This window comes from Gossypium raimondii, chromosome 6, assembly GCF_025698545.1.
Source record: "Gossypium raimondii isolate GPD5lz chromosome 6, ASM2569854v1, whole genome shotgun sequence".
NCBI classification, from domain to species: Eukaryota; Viridiplantae; Streptophyta; class Magnoliopsida; order Malvales; family Malvaceae; genus Gossypium; species Gossypium raimondii.
In genome coordinates, this window is record NC_068570.1 from 45042739 (window position 1) to 45060512 (window position 17774).

Here is a 17774-nt window from a genome sequence, read left to right on the forward strand (position 1 = left end):
ACAATTTGATCTATAATACCAAAATATCATACAACTATCAGCCTAAACTATACATAGCATAATACTTATTTTCATTACACTCAAAACATCAAATTATAAATTTAATCCCTATACGAACTTACCTCGATGAAAATGGTTGCAAAAGCAGAGTCGGTAACTAATTCAAAACTTTAGTTTTTCCTCGATTTAAATCTGATTGGTATGTTTCTTGATCTAACTACTAATTTCATTCAATTAATACCATTCTAGCACTTGAATAAAAAATTTTATACAATTAAGCCCTTCCATCATCATTTTACAAAATTACCCCTATATTTTACATTTTATGCAATTCAATCCTTACACTCAAAATTTGTAATTTTTACCATTTTTAGCCACCAACTATGCTAGTAGAATTTCTAATAGCTTCTAATTAACCCATATTCTTCATCATTTCACAAAATTTACATAAAGTTCTACTATTTTCAAAAATGGGTGTAACTTATTATTTTATTATTATTTTAATGTTTACGAGATTAAATTAGGGTCGTATTAAAATTTTGTTAAGAAATTTTGATGTTTACAAGAGTAATTAAGTGGAAAGGACTTAATTATAAAAAGTGTAAAAGTAGAGTTCCATAGTTAAAATGGTCAAATGGCTATAAAACCTTAAAATAAAGGACTTGGATGGTAAATAGACCAATTGAGGTGATAGTGGATGTTTATGGATATGGTTTTAATGAAATTATTAAAGTTTTTAAAGGTTACTTTGGTAATTAGGTAAGTAAACTAAAAACAAAAAGGAATTAAAAGATGGTATCATCTTTAGTCTTCTTCTCCACTGAATTTGAAGGGAAGGATAGCCATTTTTAGGGAATTAAGATTCGACTAGCTTTGGTGTGTGCATGTAAGTGATTCTGAGCCCTATTTTTAATGATTTTTATGTTTTTGAGGTCGTTTTAGCTTAATCTAGCTAACCCAGAGACCGATTTGTAAAACTGTTAAAGGTTGAGGGTTATGCCATGAATTTTTTTGAATGGTTATTGATGTTAAATGTTAGATTATGAATCTTTATTGATAAATAAAGAAGTTTTGAAAAGTGATTTTTGATGAAATTTGCATTTAGGGATTGGTTTGTAAAAATGATAAAAATTCATGTTAAATTTATGAAATGATGGTTTATTTGGATTGATATTACTCCTAATAAATTTGGTTAGCTTGAATGAGGTATTAAAATGATTAGATTACAATTTATAAGCTTAAGGACTAGTTTGTGAAAATGTTAAAATGCTAGGGGAAAAATGGTAATTTAGCATAAATGTGAAATGTGAAATGTGGATTGGATTGAATTGAATGATTAAGGTTAATTGAAGTACTTAATTTAATATAATTATATATTTAGATCAAGATAAACAGCGTATGGACCTAGATCGAGGAAAAGCTAAAGCTTTGGAATAGCTCGATTTAACATTCATACCCTTAGTTGTAGAGGTAAGTTCATATAAATGGTTACCATATTAATATTATTTCAAACCGTATGTTACTATGTTATTATAAAGTGAGTTGATCGATGAATTAATAAATCAACGTTATGACGGTTATCGAGTCCCGGTTGAACCTTAGGAATTTGTAGGATACAAATGACATATTATTAGGGATTTCATGTTTCGGGTGCTGGTCTTGAATGTCCTACCGATGGTTGAGGTCCTGCATTTTTTACGAATACTCCACAGTTCGTATGAGCAATATCGTGGAGCTTACATTCCGACCCACAGCTCGTGTGAGTAGGCCCATTTCATAGCTCGTGTGAGCAATGATGTAAAGGAAAGGTTACGGTTATGTAAAGGCACACTTCCTGTGAGCTTTCCTGAGTATCCGATGACATTTTAGATGGTTTGACGGGTATGAAAAGGAAACGAAATGGTAAGTGTTCAAATGAAATGTATCATAAACCTATGAAAAGGAATGGTGATTTAAATGATGTGAATACATGTGTAAATTACTTGTTATGAGAATTCATTTGAACTATGTACAAATGCACTAACTTGTGGATTTGATGATGTTGTATATGCATTGTGGCAAGCTTATGGTTTTAGTTGGTGTTATAATTATGCTATTTTACATTATGCAAATGAAATGGTAAGTTGTGTTTATGTTATACAAGCTTACTCAGCATTATTTGGTTACGTTGTTTCTTTCTTATGTTTTATAGATTATTAGAAGCTCGATGGGTTTGGAAGCTCGTTAAAGATCTATCACACTATCCAGCATAAATATTGGTAGTTTTTGAATGTTTTGGCCAAGGTTATAATGGCATGTATAGGTGGACTTGTAATGGTATTTAGTTGAACGTTTAGTTGATGATTTGGTATGTATAAGTTGTGGAAGTTAGCTTGGTTGGTACAAATTGATACCTAGCTAGATTGTGTCATTTTGGTTTTCTTATGTTACATGTTTTGAATGGCTCAAATGATATGTTTATGACAGTGAATGAAATTATGTTTAATTGTTCTGTTTGTATAGTAATGCTCCGTAGCCCTAATTCGGCAATGGATATGGGTTAGGGGTGTTACAGCTTTTCTCCTTAGGGTGTTCCTATGGTGTTTGTCAAGAAAAAGGACGGGTCAATAGGGTTGTGTATCAACTACCGAGAACTCAACAAAGTGACAATTAAGAACAAGAATCTATTGCCATGTATTAATGATTTGTTTTTCCAACTGAAAGGTGCAACAGTGTCTTCAAAGATCGACCTTTATTCTGGATATTATCAGTTAAGGGTTAAAGACTCGAATGTGTCGAAAACTTCTTTTAGAACAAGTTACGGACATTACGTATTTCTTGTTATGCCATTTGGTTTAACCAATGCACTTGTTGTGTTTATAGACTTGATGAATAGAATTTTCAAACCGTAATTAGATACATTTGTTGTTGTATTCATTGGAGACATTTTGATCTATTCCCAAGATGAGATAGAGCATGCCCATCATTTGAGAATTGTTTTACAGACTTTATATGAAAAACAACTGTTCGTCAAGTTTAGCAAATGTGAGTTCTGGCTCCAAGAAGTTGGATTTTTAGGACACGTGGTATTGGCAGACGGTATCAGAGTTGATCCGAGTAAAATCTCAGTTGTAGTGAATTGGAAACCTCCGAAAAATGTGTCAGAAGTCATAAGTTTTTTGGGTTTAACCGGATATTATAGAATATTTGTTAAGAGATTTTCGATGATTTCTACACCGTTGACGAAATTGCTGCAAAAAGATGTTAAGTTCGAATGGTCTGAGAAGTGTCAGCAAAGTTTTAATCAGTTGAATGCTTTGTTCATCGAGGCACCTGTCTTGGTTCAGAGAGAATCCGATAAAGATTTTAAAATTTATAGTGATGCTTAATTAAATGGATTAGGATGTGTTTTGATGCAAGAAAGCAAAGTGATAGTGTATGCTTAGCGATAATTGAAACTGTAGAAAAAGAATTATTTGACTCACGATTTAGAGTTTGCAGCTATTGTGTTTTCTTTAAAGATTTGGCGACACCATTTATACGGGGAAAACTGTAATATTTTCACAGATCACAAAAGCCAAAAGTATTTGATGTCACAGAAAGATTTGAATTTGAGGCAGCGTAGATGGTTTGAGTTACTAAAAGATTATGATTTGATCATTGATTATTATCCGGGAAAGGCTAGTGTTGTTGTTGATGCTTTGAGCAGAAAATCCCTGTTAACTTTACGAGATTTGAACACGTAGTTGACGTTGATTGATGATAGTTCAATTTTAGCTGAATTAAAAGCTGGATTGACATTTTTGCAATAGATTTGTGAACCTCAAAAAAGTGGTGCTAAATTGATCACTAAATGAAAATAGATTGAGTCGTCATTTGATTCAGATTTTCATGTTGGTTCAGACGATAGTTTGTACTTGAAAAATAGAATTTGTGTTCCGAGAAACTCTAATCTCATTCAGAAGATTTTACGGGAAGCTCATAGTAGTACCTTATCGATACATCCTGGTAGCAATAAAATGTGTGGTGATTGGAAACAGATGTACTGGTGCCTAGGTATGAAACGAGAGATTTTAGAGTTCGTATGAAGATGTTTGATCTGTCAAAAAGTTAAAGCTGAACATCAGGTACCATCTAATTTATTACAACCTGTGATGATTCCAACATGGAAATAGGAACGTGTCATGATCGATTTTTTATTAGGATTGTCTCTATCTCCGAGAAAGAAAGATGTTGAATGGGTTATTGTTGATCACCTAACAAAATCCACACATTTCATTCCTGTGCATATAGATTTTTCACTTGAGAAGCTAGTAGAATTGTATGTTTCCGAGATTGTTAGACTACATGGTGTGCCAATTTCTATAATCTCTGACAAGGATCCGCAATTTACGTCTCAATTCTGGAGCAAGTTACATGAAGCTCTGGGTACTCAACTGAATTTTAGCACAGCGTTTGATCCGTAGACCGATGGTCAGTCTGAGCTAGTAATTCAAATACTCAAAGATATGATTTGATGTTGTGTTTTAGATTTTGAAGGTAATTGGGAGAGATTTCTACCATACAAAGCCTTATATGGTTGAAAATATCAGGCGAGCATGAAAATGAGTTTTAGAGTTTTAGAGTTTGAAGGTAATTGGGAGAGATTTCTACCATACAAAGCTTTATATAGTTGAAAATATCAGGCGAGCATGAAAATGAGTTTTAGAGTTTTAGAGTTTGAAGGTAATTTGCATACAATAATAGTTATCAGGAGAGCATGAAAATGACATCGTACAAAGCCTTATATGGTTGAAAATATCAAACTCCATTATACTGGACTAAGCTAAGTGAGAAAAATTATTCAGTGTTGATTTTATTCGAGAAACTAAAGAAAAGGTCAAAGTGATATGTAACAGTTTGAAAGTGGCTTCTAATCGTCAGAAATCTTACGCAGATTTGAAAAAATAAGATACAGAGCTTCAAGTCGACGACAAGGTGTTTCTAAAAGTACCACCTTGGAAGAAAGTTCTTCAATTTGGCCGAAGAGGAAAGCGTAGTCCACGGTTTATTAGACTATACGAGATCATGGAGAGGATTGGACCAGTAGCTTACCGATTGGCCTTACCGTCAGAGTTAGAAAAGATTCATAGTGTATTTCATGTATCGATGTTATGACGGTATCGATCAGATCCTTCACATGTGGTTTCACTTGTAGATGTTGAGATTCAGCCAAATATGACATATAGTGAAGAACCAATCAGAATTCTAGCTCGAGAAGTTAAAGAATTGAGAAATAAAAGTACAGCTTTAGTTACAGTTCTCTGGCAATGACATGGAAGAGAAGATGCTACCTAGGAACCGGAAGAAACTATAAAAGTGCAATACCCGAACCTATTTTCTGGTAAGATTTTTTAGGAAAAAAATTCCTTTAAGGAGGAAGTTGTAACAACCCGTTTTTAGTGAAATCGGAATAGTAGTTTCAGGACCACAAATCCAATGACTAAATTATTATTATTTTATTATTTCAATTTTTACTAGATTATTTAGGGTTGCATTAAAATTTTTTTTAAAAATTTTGATGTTTGCATGATTAATTAAGTGAAAAGAACTAAAACGTAAATAGTGTAAAAGTAGAGTTTCATTAGTTAAAAGGGTCAAATGGCTACGAAACCTTTAAATAAAAGACTTGGATGGTAAATAAAGCAATTGAGGTGATAGTGGATGTTTATGGACATGGTTTCAATGAAATTATTAAAGTTTTTAAAGTATAATTTGGTAATTAGGTAAATAAGCTAATAACAAAAAGGAATTAAAAGATGGTATCATCTTTAGTCTTTATCTCCACAAAATTTGAAGGGAAAAATAGCCATTGTTAGGACTTTGTGGTTCGACTAGCTTTGGTGTGTGCATGTAAGTGATTTCGAGCCTCGTTTTTAATAATTTTTATGCTTTTAAGGTCGTTTTAGCTTAATCTAGCTAGCCCAATGATCAATTTGGAAAATCATTAAAGGTTGAGGGTTATTCCATGAATGTTTTTGAATGGTTCTTGATGTTAAATGCTAGATTATGAATCTTTATTGATAAATAAACAAGTTTTGTAAATTGATTTTTGATGAAATTTACATTTAGGGATTGATTAGTAAAATGGTAAAAATTCATGTTAAATTTATGACATGATGGTTTATTTGGATTGATCTAACTCCTAATAAATTTGGTTAGCTTGAATGGAGGATTAAAATGATTATATTACAATTTAGAAGCTTAAGGACTAGTTTGTGAAAAAGTTAAAATGTTAGGGGCGAAATGGCAATTTTGCATAAATGTGAAATGTGGATTGAATTGAATGTTTAAGGTTAATTAAAGTACTTAATTGAATATATCTATCTATTTAGATCAAGATAAACCACATACGAACCTAGATCGAGGAAAAGCTAAAGCTTCGAACTTGCTCGATTTAACCTTCTCGCCTCTAGTTGTCGAGGTAAGTTCGTATAAATGGTTATCGTATTAATGTTTTTTCAAATCGTATGTTACTATATTATTATAATGTAACTTAATCGATGAATGAATAAATCAATGTTATGACGGTTATCGAGTCCTGGCTGAACCTTAGGAATTTGTAGGATACAAATGACATGTTATTAGGAATTTCATGTTTCGAGTGCTGGTCTTGAATGTCCTGCCGATGGTTGAGGTCCTGTATTTGTTGCGGATACTCCACAACTCATGTGAGCAATATCGTGTACCTTACATTCTGACCCGCAGCTCGTGTGAGTAGGCCCATTTCACAGCTCGTGTGAGCAATGATGTAAAGGAAAGGTTACGGTTATGTAAAGGCACACTTCGTGTGAGCTTTCCCGAGTATTCGATGAAATTCTAGATGATTCAACAAGTATGAAAAGGAAATGAAATGGTAAATGTTCAAATTAAATGTATCATGAACCTATGAAAAGGAATGGTGATCTAAATGATGTGAATACATGTGTAAATTACTTGTTATGGATGAATTCATTTGAACCATGTACAAATGCATTAACTTGTGGATTTGATGATGTTGTATGAGCATTGTGGCAAGCTTATGGTTTTAGTTGGTGTTATAATTATGCTATTTACATTACGCAAATGAAATGGTAATTTGTGTTTATGTTACATGAGCTTACTAAGCATTATTTGCTTACGTAGTTTCTTTCTTATGTTTTATAGATTATTGGAAGCTCGTCAAAGATCTATCACACTATCCAACATAAATACCAGTAGTTTTTGAATATTTTGGCCAACGTTATAATGACATGTATAGGTGGACTTGTAATTGTATTTAATTGAATGTTTAGTTGATGATTTGGTATGTTTAATTTGTGAAGTTAGCTTGGTTTGTACCATTTGATACCTTGCTAGATTGTGTCATTTTGGTTGTCTTATGATGCATGTTTTGAATGGCTCAAATGACATGTTTATGATAGTGAATGAAATTATGTTCAAATGTTCCTTTTGTACAGTAATGCTCCATAACCCTAATCTGGCGACGTGTATGGGTTAAAGTTGTTTCAATGGGTCCCTAAACATTAAAATTATCAAAAATCACTCAACCAAACATTTATGTTTAACTACCAATCTTATTAATCCATCAACGAAGTTCACAAACATACCCAATTCATTCATGGTAAATCCCTAAACTTTTAAAAGTTTTATGAATTGACCCTTAAGTTAGCTAGATTAAGCTAAAACGATCACAAAAACATGCATTAAGAACTCTAGCCGAACCTCTAAGCTTCTCCTTCCATGGTGTATTTGGTCAAAAGAAGGAATGGAGAAGACGGTTGTTCTTTTCTTTGTTTAATTATTTCAATTTATTAAGCTAATTACCATTTTTTCATTAACATTCTAACTTACAATTTAACAGAATACTAGAAAAAATCGTCCATTAGCTATAGAAATGGTGTAATTATCAATTAAACCCAACAAATCAAGAATTTATAGTCATTTAACACATTTAACAAATAAAATTTAACTTTTGTAACTTTTACGATTTAATCATTTTTACTTAATTAACTATTTAAACATTATAATTTCTTAAATAAAATTTATTATGACTTTAATAAATACTCGTAAATATTAAATTAATAATATTTTCTGACTCTTTTGTCAAAACTGTGGTCCTAAAACTACTATTTTTGACACCACTGAAAATATGTTGTTACACTTAGGTTGTGTTTGTTTACCTGTAAAATCTTTTACAGAAACATTTTCATTGGTTTCCACTTTTTGTTTGGTGGAAAATGAACTCCCACCATAAAATCACCTCCAAAAAATGTGAAAAGAAACGCTTATTTTAGGAAAACATCTTACCCTTTTCATTTTGGTAAGACATTTTCTAAAGTTTTTCTCTTCACAAGCAAATGAAGCCTCTTCCTCTTCCCCTTCCCCCTTCCTTGCCACCTTGATCTAATGCTTGTAGCCAGCCAACAACAGTTCTCAGCACCAGTCACCAGCGTGGGTATTTGGTTTACGCTTTTTCGCCTTTCATTGTCAAAACCTACACTGCACCAGTCGACGACTGCGTTCATCTTCCTCTCTCGAAGGTTAGAAAGACTAAAACTTTCATGGATAGTTTACTGGAAAAACAAGAACAAACAAACAACCTGGAAAGTAGAAGAGGAAATCCCAAAAATGAAGCCTTCTGGGAAATTGGCTTTACTAACATGATGTAAAAGCCCAGCCTAGATTCCCAAAGCTAGGAACAATGTAATAATGGGCAAAGTAATGCCCTTTAGCACCATGTCTTGAATTCGACTATTATAGAAAATTGATATGAGAAAAAGTGAGAGTGAGAGATATGGAGAAAGATTTGGGTTTGGGTTAATGATTATTTATAAAGGAGAGATAAGTCGATAAAAGGAAATGTATAGAAAATAAGGAAAAGGGGTTGTTAAGAAAAAAAAGGAATTTAATCATTGATTTTAGCATAAGTTTAAGTTTGTCTATTAGTCTGTAGATGTATTTTGATTTAATTGAATGATAGTGTTTAATTTTGTGTCCTAGGTAATCACTCCTATTGTTCATATGTGTTTGGAATAAATTTCATGCCAGATATGTCAGCTTGTTTTGTATGGCCTAATCTGTAAATTCAAACAGAGAAGTTAAGGAAGAAGATAATGAAAAAGGGAGGGTTATTTGTCACTCCACTTCAATCAAATGTTACTGGGTCTAGATATTCATATACATGGATGAGTTTAGCTCAAGAAAATGGATGGCAAGTATTGCTTGATGCAACTGCATTAGGTGCGAAAGAAATGGAGACTTTAGGGCTTTCACTGTTTGATCCTGATTTCCTTATTTGTTCATTTTTTAGAGTTTTTTTGTCAAAACCCACTGGGGTTTTGCTACTTGTTTATCAAGAAATCCATTAGTTCATCTGCTTTGAAAGGTTCAACCACTAATGTTGGGATCGTGAGCCTTGTTCCACCATTGAAGCTTGGATCACTGAAAGGAAAGGCACCATTGCATGAAATTGTGGAAATAATAGATTCAAGAATCAGCAACACCTTACAATGCAATGCCTTGGACCATGCATATTCATTAGGTCTTGTACTTATAAGTAGCAGAGCAAAGAGCTTGATTAACTGGTTGGTCAATGCATTGATGAGTCTCCAACATCCACATTCAAAAATCGGAATCCTTGTTGTCAAAATCTATGGTCCAAAAGTAATGTTTGACCAAGGTCCAGCAGTGGCTTTAAATGTATTTGATTGGAAAGGGGAAGGATTGATCCTGTATTAGTGCAAAAACTGACTAATAAGAACAATATTTCATTATGCATTGGGTGATTATAACACATATGGTTCAGTGTTAAACATGAAGAAATGAAGGAAAAAAGATAAGTTTTAGCCTGGGTTAGATGTTGTTATAGTTGCAATTGGGTTCCTTTCTAGTTTTGAACACATTTATAGGCTTTGGGTATTTGTTTCAAGGTTCTCGGATGTTGATTTTTTAGAGAAAGAGAAATGGAGATATAAAGCTCTTAATAAAAAAATTGGAATTTATTCCAAAAACTTGTTAATTCTTTCATTCTTTATATATTATTTTCGGTATCAAAATTTGTACTATTAATTGTGGTTCGGAAGTTAATTTATTATTATTAAATATTTGTTTTTTTATAACACAATTAGGAATCATCTATTTACGTTGGTTGTTTTCAATTTATGATTGTTAATATATTTAATTTAATGTATTTATTTATAAATAAATCATTGCAATATATGTAAAAACAAAATATAAATTTAATAGATAAGAATCAACTAATTTAAACAATGAAAAATAATAAATTCTCAAATGTATGTTTGTTTAATTTCAAACAGCTTTTATGAAATATTTTCAAGATATCTGCAAATGACAGAAAATATTTTACATAGACCCATTCAAAGACAAGGAAATATTAACTTTTCCAGAATTTATTTTCTAGAAACCATTTTCAGTCAAACAAATGGACCCTTAAACTTTCTAGCTTTTGTACCTACTAATATTGAATGGTATCCTCCATAATTTAGTGATAAAAGGGATATGAGAGAAGAAGAGATAAGAAGGTAAGAAAAATGGTCAATATGGGGAAGAAAAGGGCACAATGTCATGTGATTCATCGTTTCTAGTGTTTGAACTATTTTGAGATATCCTTTACTTTGAATTCAAACCATCCTAAGCCTCAGTACGTTACAAGCCTAAAATCTTGTGGGATCTAGACATTTCTTTTACATGATCTTCTTGGGTTGTTTAAAGTTAGCTTAATGAATTTTTTATTCACATTTTGTGTATACTCTACATCTATATACTTTATTTTGATGGATTAACATGATTGAGTATGTATATACTTTAATTGCCTCGAGGTATGTTAACTCTTTAACTTAGTGAACTAGGTAGATTTATTTTTGAAGTACTTAAGTTAGTTAAACATCAATCCTAAGTTGTATGTTAGATATGTCTATGCATATTCAATATTAAATTGCCATGTGTCTTGTTGTCAATATATTTCATGGGACATCTTATGTGTCTTTGGTGTGTTTGTTTGAGGACAAGTAAAGACTTAAGTGTAGCAATTTGATCTAATATATTTATATACATCAAATTAAGCTCTTCAAACACTTAAAGAGTTTGTTCTAGAGTATTTTGTCTTTTTATATTACTTTTCTACAATGATTAGATTTTATGTTTAATCTTAGTTTTTATTGCATTTTTATGCTTTTTGGAATAAAATGGGAAGTTTATGCCATTAGGAACTTAACCTTTAAGCTGAGCTTGTTTCAAGAACTTGGTTGGATGAAAAAATGAGAAGAAGAGCCTAAACTAGAACCAAGGTCTTTCTATCAATCGAGTGTACTTCACCAAATTGCACAATTGAGGGAACTTTCTCTAATGTTGTGACACCAAGGAGTTGATGTTGCAACACTAGTACTCTTGGTTACCACATTAAGCCATTTATGGTGCAACACTGACCACAACCCTTGTAGATGAAGATGTCAAGTCTTTTAGGGATAACGTTGTGACACCAAAGGCCTTTATCGCAACACTGAGAGACCAAGAGTGCAAAATGCATACTTTGTTGAGGATGTCACGACCTTGACCCCTTGCTCAGGAGTAATTTGCATTCAAACAAGCTTCAAATTAGATTTTTATTGAGGGCATACTTGTCTTTTGTCGGTTAATTTAGCAAACACTACAAATATCGCTTTATGAGTCTTTTTTAATAAGTGGTAGATTAGGGTAGACCATAACCTACTTTACATATTATTTGTAAATTAGTTTTTTCCTCTTTTATTTAAAATAAAATTTTATTATAGATTTTCTTCTCTTTTGTTGAGAACTCTACAAATGAAGATGATCAAGCTTGTGGGCATCATATGATCGATTTATTTGAATGAAAATTTCTTAACTCAAAGTGAATTTATTAACTCAAAAAGAAGTTGAATAATAATCAATTCTTTCTTGTATACAATGTGAATGCCTTTATATAGGCTAGTTAAATAAATCCAAATCAAACTCTTAAATATACTAGAACTCTAATTAACCTAAACAAGAAGTAGTTTTAAACTAAACTTTCTTATTGACATAAAACTCCTAAATAACTTAAAATACTTAATAATTATAAAAAATTCGAAATAAAAATAATAAAATCATAAGAGCTGAAAAATATAATATCGGGCTTATATATATTAAAAATTAAGTCTAAAAATCGAACCCAATATGATTTAAACTCAAATTAAAAGCTTGAAACTTGTAACTTTTGTAATAATCCCGTCTAGAAATTCTACTTGCGCAATATTCATTAAAATAGTCATAACTTGAGTTACGAAACTTGAAATCAAGTAATTCAAAGTGCATTTAGAAACTAAGAGATAGATCTTCAAGCACTGTGCAGACGTATTAATCCAAAAATGTTTGGACCCCATCCAAAAATTTGTTGAAAGTTGACTATTCTTTTCAGGTTGAAAATTAACAGGTTGAAAATTAACAGCTTGGTTGAATTGACTAATACATTTCACCCATTCCGTGCATGTATCATTCATCGTTTACTCAAAAATATTCATCCTCACATACTGGCTTTGATCAAATCTTGGTTTGATTTGCTTGACCTTTGAGCTTGTAGTTGAGCCTTGAGGTAGTGTAAGCCCATCATATGCATGGGCCTGGAATTCGGTCTCGAGACTCGTATCATTTTATTTTCTGGGAATTACAATTTCTATCACACCCCAAAAATTGGTGGTTAGTAGAATTAGATTTGTGAACCAAGATAGAGAGATCACGCCCTAATTTTTTTAGACTATTTTTACATTTTTAGGGAAAAAAATGAGTTACTGGTCTGTTGGTTAAGTGTTATTGAATTTGTCCTTGAAACCCAAGTTCATATTCCTTCCCTTGCACCATATTTATTTTTTAGCAAATTTTTCTTCAAACATGTAACATCCCAAATTTTTGGTTTAAATTTGGTAAAATTATTTCAATAATGAGTAATTGGACTAGTGGTTAAAAGAAAATAAGGAGACAATGCAATTCACTTAGAAAGTCAAGTTCGATTCCTTTCCCTTGCAAAATAGCTTAATTTTGCTAATTTTTCTCCTTCTCCCTATTTTTCTGTCACTTTTAACCTAGGTATAAATACCACTTTTTCACTTATTTTTTTGCTTTAAGTCAATTTTTCTTGTAATACCCCAAAATTTCTAATCTCGTTATTGTGAAAATATGACACAAATATCTGTTAGCTTTAGTGGTTCTGTGTTCTAGATGAGTGCTTGGGAGGTCCCAAGTTCAAGCCTTCGTTTCGGCAAATTTTGGTATTTTGAAAGAATTAGGTCTTACTCTTGTTTAGTAGGCTTTTATTTGATTGTTGGGTAAATTACATCAGAATGGGCCTGCTAGTCTGGTGGTTAAATGGTGTGTTATTATGGTAGAGGTCTTGTGTTCGAATCCCTATGCAGTGGATAGAGTTGGGTAATAGGGGGATTCTAAGTAGTGGATGTGTATTGGGAATTAAAGGAGAAGATTAAGGGATTTTGAAGGTTATCTGGATTTTATTTTATTTTTTCCCATCACTGAATTTTGACTCTCTTTTCCAAAAGAATATTCTACCGTCTATTCTTCTCCCTCTCCTCTTGCCGAAATTCTCCAAGTTTTCCATATTTCTCTTCTTTCTCTTCTTCTTGATTTTTCCCTAATCCATTTATTTTCCTTTGTTTTTGCATGCGGTTACTGCTCGTTTAGTTTCGGTAAGTGTTTCTCATTGTTTCTATCATGAATCTTTTAATGACTGAAGTGGTAATATTTTTTTCTGCGATTTGGGCATAGGGGGATGCTCGGACTGGTAAATTCAGTGTTCTCATCTTAACAACAGTTAAACGGAGGGTTATCGTTGGTGGTAAGTTGGGTTTCAGTTCGTTCTTGGTTGTCAATTCACTTGTAAATCCATTAAATTGATGTTGAGTGTCTTGATTATTGGCTTTGGAGTGCTCAGAGACTATTTTAGCATCAAACAAAATAAGGTGTGTACCAGAAATGTAAAAAAAAAAAAAAGGGATTCAGCGAAAAGCCAAAATTGTTTCTTGTTTGGACAACAACAGTACACTAAATTTGAAAAATCACTATAAATTGTGGAATTTGAAATAGAGAATGAACAAAATATGGAATTAAATCTTATTGAGTCTAGTTTCTCATAGAAGAAACAATGTAAGTAAGGAAATTGTAAATCGTGAGGTATAATAAACTTTGTGAGATAAGGTCAGATTGAATTCGGGTTCCCCTATTCTGAGTTTGGAAAATCATCAAAAATCGGAGAAAAATAATTAGGGGTTAAAATGTACATGTTTAAATTATTAATGAGTCTATTTTCAATAGAAATAAATGGAAACATCGTCCAAATTTTGTAGTAAGAGATAATTAATTTTTAGCAAAGAAGTAACGAAGCTGTTAGATAGCAGAACAGGGGTAAGTTTGAAGATTTTACTGTACTTATTGGCAAAACCAAAAATTCTAAAAATTTGATGGTAGAAAGGTATTTGAGTCTAGTTTTAAAGACATCATACAGATCTTAATTCAGAATTCTATAGCTCAAGATATAAATAATTTAGTAATAGTAACTCAAATAGACAACTTTGACGGAATATATAAGTGAATAGTGAAAACATATATGACTAATTAACTAGCACGTGTTACATTAAAAATGGATCATGTGGCCAAGGCCAATTTGGACCGAGTAGGCCACATGGGCATGTGAGCCCATTTTTCTTAAAAGTTCTGTAAGGTTGCACGGGTCGCCCAAGTCGACTGTGGACCTCTTCTAGGGTCGATAAGCTTTACTTAGAGATGGGTGGGTGGTGTTTAGAGATGGGTGGGTTGATTTAATCCCCACATGGTGTGTACAGTTGGACGAAGATGGTGTGTAGAGGCTAGTGGGTAGGATTCTGATTTACTGTATTTGCATTCTGTATCTGATATGGGCTAAGGCCCTAATGTATTTGTGAGACTGTATCTGAATGGGCTAAGGCCCAAACTGATTCTGTGATGGGCACGGGCCCCAGACTGTATCGGACTAAATTCTGTTGATTATCTGTATGGATGTATACTATGGGGATTACACACTGAGTTTGTGAAACTCACCCTTTCTCTCTTTAATCTATACAGGTAATCCCCAGACTTGACTGGTCGGTGCAGCGGAGGACTTGGCGATAGCCACACATAAATTTTTGACTGTTTTCCTTTAATGCCTAGAATTTATTACTTATTTGTGGTTTTTTATGTGTCTTCTGGACTATGGACTAGTTGGCTTTAAATTTGGGACCTTATACTGTTTTTATGGATTTTTTTAAAACTGCAACTCCACAAAACACGATTTTTTTTCTAAAAACTAAGGTTTTTCATAAATAGAAATGATTTTTCCCAAATTAATTGGTTACAAAAGCTTCCGTTAAAAGACAAGTTTTAAAGCAAATCAACTATATTTTTGCTTTTTTGGAATTAAATAAAAGCTAACTTACTGTAACAATTTTTAAACTTGACAATCTTGTCTTCAAATCCCTTTCCATGTGAGATTGTCAGATTCGGCCATAACATTTAGGCCGAGTTTGGGGTGTTACATTTAGTGGTATCAGAGCCAAGTTACAAAACTCGGCTGTGAATTTGGGTTTTAAAACTTGGTTTTAAAGAGATGATTTTTAAATGGTTTGAAATATTTTTGACTAAGTATGTGGTACACTGAGTCTTCGGCACCGATTCTGTAAGTGTTCTAAAAACTCTAATAAGTTTTTGAAAATATGAGTAGTATATTCTGAAACTACTATAGGTAGTACACTGTACTGACAACACTGTAGATAGTGTATACTGAAAACAGTAGCGAAACTAAACACTGTAGTAAGAGTACGATTCGTGATAACAAACTCTAAACTTCTGATACTATTTTGCATAAAATATCTACTAATAGATATCAAAACTGTAACTGATTCATAAAACTGTTAACGCAGAAAAGCTACGAATTCTACGATGAGTGCATAAGGTATCCGCGGATGGGGTACTAGAGGCTAAGGTAAAGGCCATGGAGGGGCTCGAGCTAAGACCTTGTCATCGGGCTGCCTGCCAAATTTGGATACGAGACTGTGTCACTTGCTACTGAGACTGTGTCTCAAGATTGCATGGTTGGGGACGATGCATTGTCCTAGGCTATGCTAAAGATTTTGGAAAGGGTCATTGGGCCCAATACTGGATTTGGGGGCCGATGGTCAGTTACGAAATGACTTCGGTTCAATGGAGCTGAAATTAAAGGGTGCAGTCTCGCTACTGCGGGACGAGGCTAATCAGTGGTGGCTGACTGTTAAGGAGGGCACTCAGCCCTAACGTCTGACCTGTGAGTGCTTTAAGATCGCCTTCTAGGGGAAATATGTCGGAGCTAGTAATATGGATGTACATAGAAGGGAGTTTTTGAATCTGACATCGGGGGATCGATCAGTGGCTGAACATGAGGCCGAGTTTCTGAGACTGAGCCGCTATGCGCGAGGTATGCTGGCATTTGAGTATGAGCAATGTGTCTGCTTTGAGGATAGCCTCAGAGATAATTTTAGAGTCCTGATAGCCCCGTAGAGGGAGTGAGATCTTTCTGCCTTGGTCAAGAAGGCAAAAATCGCCGAGGAGGATATGGAGGTAGTCATGATTGGAGAACGTCGGAACTACTTATCTAATGTGATCTTTGCGCTGGTGGGGGAGAAGTTGGTTCATAAGGGATGTGGTTCATTCTTGGTCATGTAAGTGTTTCGGATTCTAGGGACTCTATAGTTAAGGATATCAGAACGGTAAAGGATGTTCCAGACGTCTTGCCTGAGGAGGTACCAGGTTTACCTCTGAATCGTGAAGTGGAGTTTGGGATAGAGCTCATTTCTGGTACAGCTCCGGTGTCTATAGCCCCTTTATCGAATGACATCAAAAGAGCTTACGGAGCTTAAGGCTCAGATTTAGGAGTTATTGGATTGTGGGTTCATCCACCCCAGTATGTTTCTATCGGGAGCACCGGTACTTTTGTAAAGAAGAAGGATGGATCGATGCGGATGTGCATTGAGTACCAGGAACTGAACAAGATAACCATTAAGAACAAGTACTCTCTACCATGGATTGATGATCTGTTTGACCAGTTTTGAGGAGCTTTAGTTTTCTCCAAGATTGACCTCCGATCTGGATATCATCAATTAAGGGTTAAGGAGGCTGATGTTCATAAGACAGCGTTTAGGACTCGTTATGGTCACTACGAGTTCCTAGTGGTGCCGTCCAAATTGACTAATGCACTAGCAGCTTTCATGGATTTAATGAATCGAGTTTTCTAGCCTTATCTGGATCGGTTTGTGGTGGTATTCATCGAAGGTATACTGGTTTACTCGAGGACCAAGGATGAGCATGATGAGCACCTTTGAGTCGTTTTTCAAACTTTGAGGGGGAAACAGCTTTATGCTAAGTTTAGTAAGTACGAGTTCTGGCTGTGTGAGGAGACATTTCTTGGTCATGTAGTTTCGACTGAGGGGATTCAATTTCATCCTAGAAAGATTGAGGCTGTATTGGAGTAGAAGCAGCCTATGAGAACATGTCTGAGATCCGCAGTTTTCTAGGACTGGCGGGATATTATCAACGATTTGTAGATGGTTTTTCATTGATTGCAGAACCCTTGACTAAACTGCTACGTAAGGGTGTGCCACTTAACTGGACTAATGCGCAATAAGATAGATATGAGAAGCTTAAGACTTTACTAACTGAGACCCCTATTCTGATACAACCGGAGCCTGGAAAGGAGTTCGCTA

General features: G+C 33.7%; 1 pseudogene; it reads left to right on the forward strand.

Moving 5' to 3' along the window:
- Nucleotides 1-9050: 9050 nt before the first annotated feature.
- On the forward strand, nt 9051-9981 carry LOC105772011 (uncharacterized; annotated as a pseudogene).
- Nucleotides 9982-17774: the final 7793 nt, after the last annotated feature.